This window comes from Elephantulus edwardii, unplaced genomic scaffold (assembly GCF_000299155.1).
Source record: "Elephantulus edwardii isolate Elephantulus edwardi_28Jun2011 unplaced genomic scaffold, EleEdw1.0 scaffold00071, whole genome shotgun sequence".
Classification (NCBI taxonomy): Eukaryota; Metazoa; Chordata; class Mammalia; order Macroscelidea; family Macroscelididae; genus Elephantulus; species Elephantulus edwardii.
Window position 1 is genome coordinate 2,957,338 of NW_006399821.1, and position 8,510 is coordinate 2,965,847.

Here is an 8,510-nt window from a genome sequence, read left to right on the forward strand (position 1 = left end):
GGATTTAGGGCTGTTGTGCATAGGGTCGCTATGAGTCCGAAATGACTCGACGGCACATAACAACAACAACAACACCAACAACATTCTGTAATGCACAGGACAGCTCCCATCTTTCTAATGTTGGGGTCCAAAATGTCAGTAGTGGCAATGTTGTGTGATCTTGGATTATAGGTATTATTACAATCAAGCACCTTGTAAACTTCTCAGAAATGGAAAGCTGTTTTAAACTGTACATGTTCTTCTCTCTTGTAAGAATGATTGTGTTCCAAAGACTAAGACATTACACAAAAACTACCAAATTATAAAAGAGAGAATGACATATTTGCATAGCTGCCATCAATGCACAGTAAAAATCGTGGCCCCACCAACCTGACTCATAATCTTAATCATCACATCATTATTTTTGTCTCACACCATTTTGTTCATTATTGTCAGGCATCTATCAGTGTGAGAAACAGTTGATAGTTTATTATTTTTAAAGGAAATAATAAGTGGAGAGAGGGTATATTTCAAATTGTGATGCTGGAGACAAGTAATAAATATCCCATGGACCACCAAAAGAACAAGCATCTCTTGAGGAAGGATTATCCAAGTGCGCCTTAGAGGCAAGAATGGTAAAAAATGTGTCTCACATGTTTTGGGTATGTTGTAAGGAGGAGTTTATTCTTGGGAAAAGACATGATGCTTGGAAAGGTGAGGGTTACTTTGATGATACCTAAAAACAAACAACCTCAGTAAGAAAGTGAATGTTCTCTGTGGTTGCAGCATAGTCCTGGCCACTTCTAGGGAAGATAGACCTAAGCTGACAGGTGTGCTGAGATAGAAGGTGGAAAGTGGCAGTGGGGCTCATGATCTTGTTCACAGTTTGCCCCGAGCCCATGGATACTGTTCCATGAGATCATTAGTTGTTTTCAGTACTGGAAGTGCAGTTAATTCATTTAGAGTCATATGACAAAAGCAATCAGAGCAATGCTTTTTACCGTCTCTTCACCAGTCTGGGACTATTTTGTGGAGAAAAGGCAGTCCTCCCAGATAAAGAACATGGAAGCAGAGTACAACAGTGTTGAGTACCTGGTTCTCTCCCTGTCATCTGCTAGTATTACACCATCTGCCCTGAGCAGGCCCTGACCCTTACTCATTCTTCTCTACTTTAAACCAGCATCTTCTGAAAAGCTTCTTGCATTCTGTAATGCCATTTGAGTGAATTTCTCTCCCCTTGGAATTTATCTGCTGGACACTCCCCTTCCAAACTGGTGTCTCTTTTCTGCTTTTTTGTAAGGGGTTCGAGGCCCTCTTCCATTTTCACACATACATTTCACACCAAGTCTGCTAAACGTTGTTAATATAGGCTCACAAAAAAATCAAGCTTATTGGTATTTAGTTCCAACTCACAGTGACCCTACACGGTAGAGTATAGCTATGCCAAAAGGTTTTCAAGGCTATAAACTTTACAGGAGCAGATCTCAGGTCTTTGCAGTATTATATTCACATGTTAAAGCCATCTGAAAGCCCATTTCAAAGGACATATCATTCATATAATTATTAGTCTTCTCTTTGAAGCATGCTAGAACCCCAGGTGCCAGAGTACAGAAAGGCAGGATAGAAACAACGTAGGGTCCAGGGAGACAACACCCAAATGGGAGCCCAAAGTCCTTAAGGCCAGCATTGATCCCCTGGGGATGGCTGAGTGGGTAGAAGGCCTGAAGAGTTTCTAGGATATGACCAGGCTGTAACAAGTTTGTCCCTCATTTTTGTCCCACGTAATATGGGTAACAGTCTCAGACTCTATCAAGGATTAGCTCTTTGCCCCAGGAAGAAACTAGCCAGAGTCATCCTGTGTGCTTAACTCGAGCCAAGCAAAGTCAGAATTTCAACCTACCGGCTTAGAGTTTCTTTTTAATAAGAAATAAAATGCAAAACTAGTTATACCCATAGAGACTGAAGTGGGAGGGCGGAGTACAGGAGCTTGGAGACCGTATCTGACCTCATGGAATTAGTTTTTTATTGTAGATGTTGTTGATGGTGACTCTACCTCTTTGTGAAGTTAGTAGGAGTCCTACATGGCTATCCTCATGCACAAGTCCTACACTTTTTACAGGAGCCATGGCCACTAGGTCACTGTATGTCCTTGAATGTGGCTGCTGAGTCACAGCATTTCAGCTTTAACTGGAAATGCCCCAAGTGCCTCCTTTCCCAAGAGAAAATCACATTCAGATTAACCACTGAAACATCTAGTGACCCTTTCAAGATTCATATTAACTAGTGCCCAGCCCTCTGCTGCCTTCTGCCCACGCCCCAGCAGCTTCTCATTCAATTTTTCCAGATTCTTCTTCCTGTTGCTCAGAGAAGTTTCAAGGGGGCTGGGGAGGACCTGACTTTAATTCTGCTAATACCAACTACCAGCTCTGTAAATTTGTTCTAGCCACTTTGTCTCCCTAAGCCTTAGTCTTCTTCATTATAAAACAAGAATTTTAATAGTATTCACTCTCAGATTTAAATGAAAAGAAAAAAAAAATCTATGGAACATGCCTAGCAAACAACTAGGCACACAGCTAATCTCAATGATTACATTTCCTATTGTTGTTTACTAAAGCCATTTATAATCTTCTGCACAGCCATTCTCCACACCAAAGACTAATAATACAGGCTAAGTTCTCTATTGTAGCTGGGGAATCAGCTGTCCTACAGCCTGATAGTGCAATGTAAGCCTTAGAGAAATTGGAACACTCACTCATTCTCTCTCCTGCTCTTGTTCCTGCACTCCTTGTTGCACCCACAACATTGCTCATTCCTGGATTTTTGGTCTGAAGGTAAAGGAGGAGAATTATGCACTGATAGAATGGGTATACACTGGGTGTGTGGATCTAAGGCCAACAGAGTGGGGCAAATTGGCACTGCAGAGTCAATTCTGTGGAATAAGGAGAACATGTACACTTACAGCACATGGGCTGGACTGACCAAGCTTGTCAATTCCAAGAGGAAATTTCTGGCCAAAGAAAGACTGGTACAGAGAGACAGTGATAGGGAGCAGCACCAGGTTTAGGACACAAATTGGCCTCTGAGCCTCAAGAACCCTGAACTTCTCTGATTCAGAATCTGAAATCACATTTACTTACCCTCACCTAAGTTTGAGTCAAGCCCTGTTTCCATGTGTAGACATCAAAGGCACCAGAGCCTTATACGAAGCACTACCATCCTTCCAAAACTGTTACAGTCAGTGGAAACATTTTAGATGACAATCCTCAAATCCAAAACTGATCATGGGGATGAGACAAAATGAAGCAGTGATGCAATGCCTGAGATTGCCATAAATCAGCAACAACAAAGCTATCTGCGTGATCATAACAAGCATGACTCTCTACCTACCCACCTTTATAATCCCCTCTAGAAGAAGCATTCAAAAACATGGTTTTCTCTATATCATCAACTTCCCCATACCCACCAGAGAGTTTCCACTTTAGCACTTCAAGGGCTCTAAAATGTACTCCAGAAACAAATCCAGCATTTCCCAAATACATGTATTATATTGTTTACTTATTTACAAATTTAGTTACCATATTGACCAATGTGATTGATCCTTAATATCAAAGGGTATCTTTCTCCAAGGTCCATGGATAACGAGGAGGTCAGGTCGCCCTGCTAGATGTCTTTTTGGGCCTTGGGGCCTAGTGGCTCTTATGCCTGTGCTAAGAACTCACACTAAAGATCCAGTCATGCCACTGTTTGTGTCAATATTCCCATCAAGAACTACCATGGGTCTCAGTGGTGGTCTGAAAAGTATGTCCTGTGCCATGATATTTATATACCTGTTTGTTTTTCTGGTTTGCTTTTTCTGGTACAAGACCTATCTGTCTGTCAGTTTCATTATTGGGGAATAATTCACATGTTATCTATTACTTTATATCTTAAATGTGTATCTTTTTGTTGTGCTTTGCCATTGAGTTGCCTGTGACTCATATTTCCCCTAAGTAGAGTAGCTCTGAACCTGCCCTATCCTGAGTCAATTTCACTACCTCTGAATTGCAAACACTATGGCCTTAATCTCTAGAATGACATAGTTGCTCTTCCGTATTCTGGGGAGGTTCCTTACAGTAGATTTTCCCAATGCAATTAATTTTTTTTTTTATTTCCTGACTGCTGGTGTCAAGAGTATTGATTGTGGAAGTAAGCACACTGAAACTGATAATAATATCAGTCTCTTCTCCATCAATCATGGTGCTGGCAATTGGCCCAGTGATGAGAATGTTTGTTTTCTTGATGTTGAGCTTCAATCCATATTGAAGACTACAGTCCTTGACTTTCTGCAACAAATGACTCAAGTCCTCTTCAGTTTTAACAAGCAAAGTTGCATCATCTGCATAACATGGATGGTTGATGAGATTTCTTCTAATCTTGAAGCCATATTCCTCCTCATAGAGTCAAGTGTCTGAGATGATTTGTTCCGCATATAGATTGAAATGGCATGGTGATAGGATGCATCCTGTGTACATCTTTCCTGATTTTGAACCATACAGTGTTTCCTTGCTCTATTCTGACTACTGCTTCCTGGTTTAAGTATAGGTTTCACATGAGCACAGTGAAGTGTTCTGGGATTCCCATTCTTCTTAAGGTTATCCACAATTTGTTGTCATCTAAATGTTTTTTCGCAGTAAATGAAACAAAGATAGACATTCCTCTGGTACCCTCTGCTTTCATCTAAGATCCATCTAACATTGGTGTTAATGTCCCTAGTGCCATGGCCTCTTTTAAATCCAACTTGCACATCTGGCACTCTGTTGATGTACTGTTCCCATCATTTTTGGATAATCTTTAACAGTATCTTACTTGTGTGTTATATTCATGGTATTGTTCAATAATTACCACATTCTGTTGGGTCACCATTTTTTTGAATGGAAATAAATATGGATTTTTTTTTATAGTCAATTGGCCAGGTAGTTGTCCTCCAGATTTCTTGGCATAACCTGGTGAACATGTTCAAGGTGGTATCTGTTTGTTGAAATACGTCAATTGGTATGCTGTCAATTCCTGGGGCCTTGTTTTTGACCAGTTCCTTCAGAGCAGCTTGACCTTCATAGTCTGAGTATTATACAACACTTGTCTGTCAATCAGCTATATTGGTGTAGCTTGTGGGGTGCTCTTTTACTAGAATCTGTGTCACTGTTGTCACAGATATCAGAAGAGTCACCTGTGATGGAAAGTTCCTAGATTAAGCACTCTTACATTAAGAGAGTCTAGGAGGGAGGATTTTCCATCCACTTCCGACATAATGTACCTTTGAAAACCCTATGAACAGATTGACATAGGTAGTTATAGTATTAGATGTACAGCTCAGATAGGAAGTTGCTAAAAAATGAATAGAATCAGCTGCACATAGCCATTAATAGTCCAAACATGGAATGTTTGAAATATGAATGTAGAAAAAAAAATGGAAATTGTCAAAAATTAAATGGAACACATAAAGATTGTCATCCTAGGTATCAATCAACATAGATAGACAAGCATGGGCCACTTTGAATCAGACAATGACATGATCTGTTATTCTGGGAATTTAAAACTGAAGAAGAATGTTGCTTTCATAGTTAAAAAGAAAATTTCAAGATCCGTCCTGAAGTACAATGCTGTGTGATAGGATACTACCCATATACATACTAGGAAGACCTGTTAATATGACTATTATTACAATATATGCACCGACAAGTTAAGCCAAAGAGGAGGACATTTAGGATTTCTATCAAATTTGCAGTCCAAAATTGGCCAAATATGCAATCAAGATGTATTAATAATTATGAGTTACTAGAATGTGAACTCGTACCAAGGGTGCTAATTGTGGACCCAAGCAAGATTAAACTGTTGACAGTTTCAATCTCCACTCCATCCATCATGAGACTGTCTGTTGGTCCAGTGGTAAGAATGTTTCTTTTCTTGATATTGAGATGCAATCCACACTGAAGGATGCATTCCTTGATCTTCTGCAACAAATGCTTCATTTCTTCCTCACTTTCAGTAAGCAATGATGTGTCATCAGCATACTGTAGGTTATTGATGAGTCTTCCTCCAAACCTGATGCCACATTTCTCTTCATAGAGTCCAGCTTTTTGGATAATTTGCTCAACATGTTAAATTGGTTGTCTTTTATTTGAGCCTCTTGTTTAAAGCCAACAAGACCTTGGGCTGCAATACTAAGAGATGCTATGGACACAGTCTTAAATGACCCAGGAAGCATCAAAATAACTCTCTGAATGAATTCTTGATAAAGTAGAAGAATTCACTCATTCATCCACTGCATTTGAGTTGGTTCCGACCCATAGACCCCCTCTATTGAGATTCTAAGGCTGTAGATTACATGAGAGGAGATAATGCATCTTTCTCCCATGGAACTCAGTGGTAGATTCAAATCACAGAGTCTTTGGGTTAGGCCCACAACTCCTTAGCAACCATACTACAAGAGCTCCTATTTATTTATTTTTTACTGTACTTCATTCAAGTTATTTCATAAACAGTTACTAAATTATCACTTTATTACAGGACTTAAAATTTTAGAAAATCAAAATAAATTAGCTTGATGTCAGTCTGGAGACTAAGGTATGCCTGATCTAGGCCATGGTCTTCACAATTACTTGTTATGCAGCAGAAAGTTGGACAACGACTAGGAATGGTAGAAGGAGAATTGATGCCTTTGAGCTGTGGTGCTGAATAAGAGTATTGAATATACCATGGACTGCTAGAAGAACAAACAGGTTCATTCTAGAGAGGGTGAAACCAGGATGCTCCTTGGAGGCAAGAATGCTGAAACTTCATCTGACATACTTTGGGCATGTTACAATGAGGGACCAGTCTTTGCAAAGCAACATTATTCTTGGGAGGGTGGAGGGACAGCACAAGAGAGGAAGACCCTTGATGAGATGGATTGACTCAGTTACTGGAGTAATGGGGGTATGTGTGTGTCAGAGACGATAGGTTGGCTCAGGATAGAGCAGGGTTCAGAGCTGCTCTACAAAAGGTTGCTATGAGTCACAAGTGACTTGACGACACATAATAACAACTAAATGGCTTCCCAACTGAATTCCACCAAACATTCAGAGAGGATCTATCACCAAGGCTACTGAAATTATTTAAAAAAATTGAAAAAAAAGGAACACTCCCAGAATCATTCTATGAAGCAAGCAGTACTCTAATACCAAAACAAGGCAAAGATATTACCAAGAAAGAAAACTACAGGCCATACAGATGCAAAAATCCTTAACAAAATCCTAACCAATATAATGCAAAAGTATACCAAAAATTAATTTATTATGACAAAGTGGTATTCATTATAGCTATTTAAGGATGGTTCAGCATAAGAAAAACAATCAACATAATTTACCATATTAACAAAGCAAATAATAAGAACCATATGATATTGGCAAATGATGCAGAAAAATCATTTGACAAAATCCAACACCCCTACCTGATTAAGACATTCAGTAAAATTGAAATAGAAGGGAATTTCCTCAACAAAGACAGAAATATATAGGCAAACCAATATCATTCTCAATAGAGAAAGATTAAAGTCTTTTCCTTGCAAACAGGGACCAGACAGTGACGCCCACTGTCTAGAAGTGCTTGCTAGGGTACTATGACAAGAGAAAGAAATAAAAGACATTCAAATTGGCAAAGAGATAGTTAAACTGTTGCTATATGCAGATATGATATGATAGTGTACGCAGAAAACTCCAAAGACTCAACAAAAATCTGTTAGAGCTAGTAGACCAATTTAGTAGAGTGTCAGAATTTAAGACCAATATCCAGAAATCAGTGGGATTTCTCTACTGTAACAAAAAAGAACTCAGAAAATGCAAGAAAGCAATACCATTTACAATAGCCAACTACAAACTGAGATACTTGGGACTGAACCTAACTAGAGACACAAAAGACCTATACAAAAAAAACTACAGAAAATTTCTACAAGACACAGTAAAAGACCTAAATAAATGGAAAAATATGCTCTGTTCATGGATAGGAAGACTCAATAATGTGAAAATGACAATCCTACCAAAAACAATCTACATGTTCTACACAATATAAATGCAGATACCAAATTAATTTTTCAAGGAGGTTGAAAGGGAAATTTATTTGGAGAGGAAAGAGACCTCAAATAAGCAAAGCAATTCTGAAAAACAAAAATGATGTGGGGGGCATAGCATTTCCTGACCTGCAAACCTACTACACAGCGGTAATAACCAAAACAGCATGGTAATGGTGAAATGTCAGCACATAGACCAATGGAAATGAATTGAGAACCCAGAAATAGACCCAGTTATCTATGGTCAACTGATATTTAAAAAGGAAATAAAACCTTGGGGAAATGACAACCTCTTCAACAAATGATCCTGGAAAAAAACTGGACTACTACCTGCAGAAAGCTGAAACAGGATGCACATCTCATATTGTTGTTGTTCTTATGTGCCATCGAGTCTTTTGCGACTCATAGCGACCCTATGCATAACAGCCCTAAACCCTGCTCTATCCTG

The 8,510-nt window shown here is 39.1% G+C and overlaps 1 pseudogene; it reads right to left on the reverse strand.

Annotated features, from left to right (window-relative positions):
- LOC102862969 overlaps nucleotides 1–2,105 on the reverse strand; it is a 25,131-nt pseudogene extending 23,026 nt beyond the window's left edge.
- Nucleotides 2,106–8,510: the final 6,405 nt, after the last annotated feature.